Genomic DNA, 10389 nt, shown 5'->3' on the forward strand with positions numbered 1-10389 from the left:
CGCCATATGAAAACAGCAGAGCCAGAGGAGTAGCCTTTTTATTCAGGAGGAATCTTAACTATGTAATCTCCCAGACCATACTAGATCCCCTAGGAAGATTTGTCCTCCTCAAGATTAGCTTAGAGGGGCTTCCCCTGATTTTGGGAGGAGTATATGGACCACATACACACAAAAAAGAGTTTTGGAGTGATATGAGGATACACCTTTTAAAAATGGCAGATACACCAGTAATCCTAGGAGGGGACTACAACATTACACCTCAGGTTCCGGCTGATAGATACAGAAACCCACAATGCGCCTCTACTGGCCCTAGCAGACAATACAATGTGAAACAAGATTCTATCATATTGAATAAGTTCAAAAAAGCACTACAGCTTGTTGATATTTGGAGGGAGAGAAATCCTGAAACAAGAAACTACACATGCATCACACCTACTAAAGACACCTTATCACGCATAGACTACTTTCTGACATCTTCGTCCCTTAATGTGAGAATTCTAGACACCAAAATAGATAACCCTACGATTTCTGATCACGCCCCTATCACACTTACAATAAAAACTGACTCCACTAAAACACACAGAGAGGGTTGGACATTTCCTAGATATCTGATGCATGATGCTAATCTTAGGAACCATTTAGTGGGAGAGTGGCTGGCATATTGTAACCTAAACGTTAGACATAGGGAGAACCCACTTCTTTTCTGGGAAGCCGGAAAAGCAGTACTTAGAGGCGTGGTTACCTCATATGTGATCGCCTCTAGAAGGCAAAAACGACTAAGGGAAGACCTCTTACTAAAACAGCTCCTTAATGCGAGAAACCGTTACCTACGTAATCCTACAGAGGCACATAGGCTCCAATACAAAACTGTCAAAACACAGAGAGACACCTTCCTACTACAGAGCTCAGCGAGAGACATGACAAAAGCCCACGCTAGATTCTATAGACACGGAAATAAAATAGGGAGAATGCTTGCTAGACTTACCAAACTAACTAAAACTCCTAATTTCATAGCGGCTATCAAGAGCCAAAATACAATAGTATCTGACACAAAGGGTATACAACAGACCTTTAGACAGTATTACTCAGATCTTTATAAAGCCCAAACCGTCAATCCCTTACACAGAGAAACCTTCTGGGAATCTATTAAGCTTCCTCAGATCTCAGAGAGTCAGCGCCATTTATTAAACTCCCGCATCTCAGTAGAAGAAATTGAGAAAGCAATAGGAAACATGACTTTAGAAAAAGCTCCCGGGCCGGATGGTCTCCCGGGAGAGTTTTATAAACTGCTTCAGAAAGAAGTAGCGGGGACATTGTCTGAGCTCTTTAATAATATCATGGAAGGGGAATTAAGAGAAGCAGGGAGATTCACCGAAGCCAATGTTAGTCTGATACACAAACCAGGCAAGGACCATCTAAATCCAGCCTCATATAGGCCGATCTCACTCATGAACTCGGACTATAAACTTTTTACAAAAATCTTGGCAGGGAGATTAGCAGTAATGTTGCCAGACATCATCCATGAGAATCAGACGGGTTTCATAAAAGGTAGATCAGCAGTAAAAAATGTCAGAACACTCCAAATCATATTAACACACTACTGGAATAAAAAGACACAAAGACCAATTATGGAGGTAGACGAGGCGTGTGTACTACTTGTGGACGCGGAAAAGGCCTTTGACAAGGTCCTTTGGGAACATCTCTTTTGTACCATTAGGAAATTCGGAATCGAAGGGCCCTTTCTTGAAGCATTGCAGACCCTATACTCCAACCCACAGGCAGCAATTTTGGTGAATGGGTCCCTCTCCCAACCATTCACATTGGAGAGAGGCACGAGGCAGGGGTGCCCCTTGTCTCCCCTCCTCTTTGACCTGGCTCTAGAACCCCTAGCGATAAAAATTAGAGCACAAACAGAGGGCCTCAAATTAGGCACAACCACACTGCATCTCTCACTCTTCGCGGATGACATGGTCCTATACATACAAAATCCCAGTTCCAACATACCCAAGTTAATAGATATCATTAGTAAATTCAGTCAAGTGTCAGGTTATAAAATGAATACTGATAAAACAGAAATCATCTGGCTAACTCACAACACTGTGGTGCCTGACTTTCACTGTAATTTTAAAGTGGCAGGGAAATCCTTTCGGTATCTAGGAGTAGATCTGTCATTAAACCCAGATGATTGGTATGTAGCCAACTACAACCCATTAAAAAGAGAAGCCATGGATCTAATCACTCATTGGGCTAAGCTCCCACTTTCGATTTCAGGCAGGATAGGCCTCATAAAAATGATCCTGTTTCCCAAAATTCTGTATAAAATGCAAATGTTGCCAATAGTACTCAGTAAAATAGATCTGAAATTTTGGAACTCACTATTCCTCTCCTTCATCTGGGCCAACAAGAAACATAGAATTAAATCGGACAGAATGAGAAGTACTACTGACTCAGGAGGCATGGGAGTCCCAGACATAGAACTATATAGCTGGACAACTCAAGCTAAATATGTGTTAGATTGGTTGACAGGAGGGAGCAAGTTCACAATCCCTGACTTAGAGCGCCATCTTGTGACACCGTGGTCGCTGGCTATGTTGCCACATCTGCAGGCCACAAAGATTGATAAACACCTCATACAGCATGCACTAATTCAGCAACCCCTGTTCGCATGGAGGAAAATATGTAACAAACTGCAGTTTAATCATGAAACTTCTACATACATCCCTTTACAGGGGAATCCCAACTTTATTCCAGGGCTGTCCACGCAAGCCTTCAGAGATTGGGAGACACTGGGACTGAATGTAGTATCTAAGTTACTGGAGGGGGATGGAAAGACAATACACACATTTGCATACTTACAGGAAAGATACGCCCTACCGAGATCACACCACTTCGCATATCTCCAGGCGAGACACTATGTATCCATGCTTCTAGAATCAGATACGTTTTTGGGGAATGAGCAGACGATCTACCAGCTATGTAAGCTACACACACAAGGGAGCACGTCAATCACCCCAATTTACAAAGCACTGACAAAGGCAAACAATGAGAACACACAAAAACATATTGGAGATAGATGGTCTGCACTGCTAAACGACGAGGTTACGGCTGCCCAAGTCAAACATAGCATCCAAAAGATCCAAAAAGCCACACTATCCATGGATCATAGGGAGTCCCACACCAAGTTATTGGAAATGGCCTATATCACACCCAAACTATACAAGGCATGGGAAACGGAATCGGCAGGGGCTTGCCCGAAATGTAAACAAGCCAATGCAGATCTCCTACATATGATCTGGACATGCCCCAGACTGGTAAGGTTCTGGGGGATGGTCCAGCACTGGATGCGAACCATTGGAATCACAGTCACTACACTAACGGTTAGATCAATTGTTTTCTTAGAATGTCAGAACTTAAACAAAACAAATACACAATTCGCACATATGGTGATCATACAGGCGAGGAAGACCATCCTCAAAAACTGGTTAAAAGATGTGGCTCCAACCTTCACTCAGCTTAAGAGAGAAATACATAGACAAATGCTCTACGAGCAGGTAGACACCATGGGAGATGCCCAACAACGCACAAAACGTTTCATGAGAAAATGGGAGGTTTATTTGCACTCACTAGATCAGAATCAACAGTTACAAGTACTCTACCCGATTCGCAACACCGACTACATCCTTGAAGCACAGCTAAGAGGGGAGTGGAGGCTTGATTTTGATGGTTATGTCTCATCCCGAGAAAGCAGGCACTAAAACACTCAGAATAGATGGATGGGATGACACCCCGGGGATGAGGAATAGCGATGGAGGTAAGGGTTAGGAGGAGATAGGCAGGATAGAAAATAAAGTAAAAATGCAGGGACGTGTGTTGGTTCAGTTCATTGTCCTACATTGTTATTTTCTGTACTACCCTTTAATGTAAAGACGTCTCTATGAGTGGAATAGATGTCTATATCTCTTACTATGTATACCAGATGTCAAAGTTTATTTGTTGGACTGGAATTGATGCATGTTCTTGAATAAATAAAGATTTTAAAAAAAATAAAAAAATAAATCTAAATAATATTTCTATTATGAACTAAATTAATCCTATTTAAAACTAAATACTTACCTTTAAAATAAACCCTAATATAGCTACAATATAAATAATAATTATATTGTAGCTATCTTAGGATTTATTTTTATTTTACAGGCAAATTTCAATTTATTTTAGTAATTAGTGTTTCAGTGAAGATATCACTAAAACACTTATAAGATGCGCCTAGGATAGGTATTACAAAGATTAGTAATATAAAGAATATATGAACTGTGAAGATAAAAATAATAAAAATTATTATATATAGATGTATATAAAATGACAATAGCAGTATTATAATATTAGTATCAGAACATTGCTTGTAATGACACTCAAAAATAAAAGTTAAAGTAACAATAAAACCTGTAAAGTTCAATGTATGTATTCTGATACAGAGTCCAAGAATATATAATGGCAATTCCAGAAGCTGATAGACAGGTGAGGGTATTCCAAGATAGTATAGGCTGCTCCTCCAGGGTGTTGTGCCGCAACACAGATGATATATCTAGGAAGAAAAGGATAGAGGGCGCCACATGGTGCAGATCATAAAAATAAATAAAAACAGCAGCAAATGGATCACAAGAATCCTACTCACACAGTGTAGAGCACTAATGTGCAGTATTCGCAGTCCGGAACCACACGTCGTCCGGTGGACCTCTTTCAAGGGATGTCGTCAGGTGGGATTCCTCGTCTCACCAGGGAGAGTCCAGGGAAATCCAAAATGGTGTGATGGGAGCAAGTCAGTATCCAATATGGTTCATACCAGAAAGTCCCAAAAAAAACAAATGGATGGTAGTAATATAAAATTGGCCTAGGCCAGAAATGATGCAGCAGATGAAGAGTTAAAATGTAATAAAATTTATTCCAAATTAAAAACAACAGCAACGCGTTTCTCAGTGTTCAACACTGTTTCATCAGGCTATACAAACATACTCTCAACTGCCATATTTAAAATAAACAGGAACCAATCAATAATCTGAACAGAATCCACACCCTAATTGGGGTATACCATTATACACTTAATATGGTGAACAGCAGTTTTTATTTATAACATTGTTTTAAATAAAACTATATAAATTCTCTAAAAATCCGCAGAACCTATTATAGTATGCTATATAAGCAATCAATTACCAAAGACAACAAAATGTAGTGTCTTATTTGGTACATGACAATAAGTGTTATCAGTTGTAACTGTGAAATAATCTCATAGTGGTATGAGCTATTTCATAGCAACGGCCTTTTGTGTAGTAACCACTTTTTGTGGTATGTATTTTCAAACCTAACAATTTATATTATTACTGATGATATAGTACCATATATTGCTCCTTTGCTAATTTCGGAAATATGAGGAAATGATGTTTAATATATTTTTACTTTTGATTTAAATTTAAGAGCGACTATACTGGGCGCTTCCTGTTGCCATAGCAACCCTCCTGTATTGGTCTAAAAACAAGTTTGATGACTGGGGGGGGGGGGGGGGGGGGAGGGGAGGTGTGGTTGTAATCATGCCCAGAACTGCTAGATCTATCAGGCTAAATTTAGAGTTACCCAATATTTTGTTAATTGTGGATGGCGATTGTGTTCGTGCTGTCTAAAAAAGGGATCAGCAAAAATATAACACTGCGGCGTGACACAGCATCTGATGGCGTGAATAATAACAAGGGGAGTGTGAGGATGACGATGCGGGGGGGGTGTAAGAATGGGCCAGTCAGAGCGGCCAGTAGAATCCGAGCGCCAATACGGTGGATGAAAAAAACAAGGGAGTGAACGATGTGACGTATGTCCGTGTATAGGAGGCGTGTAAGTGAATAAGACGTATGGCCGTGTATTGGGGTCGTGTATGTGAATAAACCAATGGAAGGATCAGTCTATTTTAAGAACCTGTCTGTGATCAAATGAATAACCAAGTAGACGGAACACTATGTCTATCCCTAATTTAGTGTACAAGAGGATATAACGTGTGGAATCATAATATGATATGTATAATGTAATATATAACTAACAAAATAATGATGGGTTATGATAATTAGTAACATCTCATAATATGTGTCAGATTCTACAGTGTAGCTTATGCTGTCTCTTTAAGCAATTGTCCTTACTCCCTATATAACCTCCCACTTCTCTTACCTCATTGCTGGATTAATGTTTTCACATCCGTGCATGAGAAAGCTTCTCAGCCAATCTGCTATCTGACATAGGGGAATCATTCTTCTGCTACACAGAGCAACCACTTCCTGTGCTGCAGCTCTCTCCCTCTCACACAGAACCACCTGTGTGCAGGACTGACATCATAAGCTACTGCCACAGCTCTCACCTCTCACTCTCAAGCTTGTTACTTGCAGTTCAGCATTCTCATACACGCTGAACTCTTCTGTTCCTGGGAATCCTGTAGCAGCACTGGACTCTAACTCACTAAGGTCTAAGGCAGGTTGTATAACTTATTATCTTATGCTAAGTCAATTTAGCTTCATGCTTAGTAACCTGTGAATTGTTACTGAAATCTCTCTCATTTATACCTGATTGTATTTGTATTGTTACCTTCTGCTTAAAGCTATAACACAGTGGCCAACTCCTAAAACCAAGAAACAGGTACAGAGGTTTCTTGGCTTTGCCAACTTTTACAGAAAATGTATACATAATTTTGCACACACGGCTAAACCTCTAACTGACCTAACTAAGGGAAAAAACTCATTTGACTGGACTAAGGACTGTGAAAGGGTATTCAAAAAACTAAAAACAGATTTCACCACAGCACCCATTCTGCAGTTCCCAGACCCCAACTTACAGTTTATTGTCGAAGTGGACGCATCAGATTATGCTCTCGGGGCTATACTCTCGCAAAAAACATCTTTAACAGATAAGTTACATCCAGTAGCATATCTCTCCAGACTCCTGTCTCCTGCTGAACGCAATTATCCCGTTGGGGAAAAAGAATTATTGGCAATTAAAACTGCATTTGAACAGTGGCGACACCTTCTAGAAGGTGCTACTTTCCCTGTTATAGTTATAACTGATCACAAAAACTTGCAATATTTACAGCAGAACAGAACCCTATCTTCCAGACAACTACGATGGAATCTATATTTTTCTCGTTTTGACTTTCTGATTATGTACCGTCCGGGAAGTCGTAATGGTAAAGCGGACGCACTATCCAGACGGGATTCTAGACCTCCTTCTGAAGAAGTTCCATCCACAGTCATTCCTAGTTCTAAAATTCTGGGGTTACTTATATCCCCACATCCTGAATTCTAAACCTGTCAAACCCAGGATTCCTCAAAGCCATTGCATCTCTTGCAAGCAAGGGCGGACGGCTTATACTACCATGGAAACCTCCTTTACATACCACCGCAATATAGGTTACAACTCCTTTACTCCTGCCACGACTCTCCAACATCTGGACACTTAGGTCTTAATAAAACTCTGGACTTACTACGACGACACTATTGGTGGCCAGCGATGACCTCAACAGTTCAGGAATACATCGCACAGTGTACAACCTGTTCTACTTCCAAACCGTCTCGTCATTTCCCTGTTGGATTACTCCAATCTTATCCAGTACCCGAAACTCCCTGGAGCCATATTGCTATGGATTTTATTGTTGACCTCCCAAGCTCTTTTTCCTTTTCTACAATACTAGTTGTTGTAGATCTTTTGAGTAAAATGGCACATTTTATTCCAGCAGTTGGGTTGCCGACAGCTCAGGAAACCAGTGAGTTATTCATTAAAGAAGTTGTTCGGTTACATGGACTTCCCACGGTGATACTCTCGGACGGGGGTTCACAGTTTACCTCACGTTTTTGGAAATCTCTTTGTCAAACTCTGCATATCACTCAAAAACTTACGACCTCTTACCATCCCCAATCCAACGGGCAAGTGGAACGAACCAACCAATGGTTGGAGCATTATCTGCGTTGCTTTTGCTCAAATCAACAAGAAATGTGGACAAAGCATTTAGCTTTGGCAGAGTTTGCCTACAACAATGCTACCATCTCCTCCACTCGACTTAGTCCATTCTACGTCAACTATGCCTTACATCCTAGAATCTCTTTTTACCCATACTTACCAAGTTCCAACCCAAAAGTGAATGATACAGTTAACGATATCTCTCAAACTTTCACCATTGCTCAACAAAATATACAACATGCTCAAAATTCGCAGAAAAAATACTATGACTTACGTCACACTCCTCAACCAACGTATCGGATAGGCCAAATGGTATGGTTGTCAACGAAAAATTTTAAATTACATACTCCCTCAAAGAAATTGAGTAAATTATTCATTGGACCATTTCCAATTGTGGATATTAAAAATCCTGCTACTGTTACACTTCGTCTTCCCGACATCTATAAAATTCATCCCACATTTCATGTCTCTCTGGTAAAGCCTTGTCTTTCTGACAAATTATCTGCAAATGCAGTCTCGCATACAGTCTCACACGATCAAGAGTATGAGGTGCAGTCTATCATTGACCCCAGACGTAGACGCGGGACACTGGAATACTTGATTCACTGGAAGGGCTTTGATCATTCTGAGGATACTTGGGAACCAGCTGCTTCTGTATCTGCTCCGAGATGTGTTTCCCTGTTTCATTGCCGAAACCCAGACCGTCCAGCTCCCTGAACCCTCGTGGTGGGTTCCTTTTCGGGGGGGCTATGTCAGATTCTACAGTGTAGCTTATGCTGTCTCTTTAAGCAATTGTCCTAACTCCCTATATAACCTCCCACTTCTCTTACCTCATTGCTGGATTAATGTTTTCACATCCCTGCATGAGAAAGCTTCTCAGCCAATCTGCTATCTGACATAGGGGAATCATTCTTCTGCTACACAGAGCAACCACTTCCTGTGCTGCAGCTCTCTCCCTCTCACACAGAACCACCTGTGTGCAGGACTGACATCATAAGCTACTGCCACAGCTCTCACCTCTCACTCTCAAGCTTGTTACTTGCAGTTCAGCATTCTCATACACGCTGAACTCTTCTGTTCCTGGGAATCCTGTAGCAGCACTGGACTCTAACTCACTAAGGTCTAAGGCAGGTTGTATAACTTTTTATCTTATGCTAAGTCAATTTAGCTTCATGCTTAGTAACCTGTGAATTGTTACTGAAATCTCTCTCATTTATACCTGATTGTATTTGTATGGTTACCTTCTGCTTAAAGCTATAACCTCCAAGTCTGCAGTGACTCTGGAGAAATAGTTTATAGGCAAACATTAAGACAGATAGTTTAATATTGCCAATTGCATATTGTAATTAAGCTATCTGTAACATCTATCATTTTGCTTAAGTTAACCTATTCAAGTAAGCTGCATAAATTCTACAGAACTGCTTTTAGGAAATCCTCACAAAAACAAGTACACTCACACTTTTTGTTCAGGGTTATAACATATGTGATAATTAGTAACATCTCATTATATGTGCAAATGGGGGAGATTGATCAAACTCCGAAGAGGGTGTTGATTACTAATACCTAAAAGGTATGGAATGTGAGGGTGAAAATGGATATGGGGATGTGGAATTATATGGACTATCAGTGAATAGGTGATAATACTAATGTTCGTGACGCGACTAAATGCGAGTAATAATGCGTGCAGTATGGTGCATGAGACTAGGAGCCGCAGACCTAATGTCTATATTAATAAGAGGAGGGGAGGGAAGGGACATTAATAGATATGTCCAATGGGGTAAATGTTATAAGCTGCCAATATTAACACTATATAGTGAGGACTATATCTCAGGATCAAAAGAATTAATAGATTAAATAAAATTAATATTGATAATGGGTTCCCAATGGGAACAATTAAAATGCTGCCAGTGTATAAAACATAGTATACACAGAATGGGGGACCATGGGGCACCTAAATGTGAGTAGTAATATTTAATGCAAGGACATCAGTAATACAAAAGATGTGGCCATTAGTATGAATAATAACTATGCCAATAGGCAATCTGTGGGGAGTGGTCAATATATACAAATAACATATGTGCTAGAGAAATTAATAAAGGAAGGAAGGAGGGGTATGATAATACCCATAGATACCCTGAGTATAAATAGGTATAAGATTCTTTAAGGGGACAAGTGAGGAAACTACTAATATTGGAATTTTTGTGAATAAAATTAGATACCGAATAACCACAAAACACGATACAATATGGTTTATAACTATGCCTATAGGTAATTCATTGTGAGTGGTGAAGAATAGTGATAGTGATATATACTATATAGAAAGAAATACATTAAGGAATAATGAGTCTATTATCATGGTTAATACCTTAATTATTGTATGCAAGCTTCAATATATAAATAAAGGGTTTA

Source organism: Bombina bombina, chromosome 1 (assembly GCF_027579735.1).
Source record: "Bombina bombina isolate aBomBom1 chromosome 1, aBomBom1.pri, whole genome shotgun sequence".
Classification (NCBI taxonomy): Eukaryota; Metazoa; Chordata; class Amphibia; order Anura; family Bombinatoridae; genus Bombina; species Bombina bombina.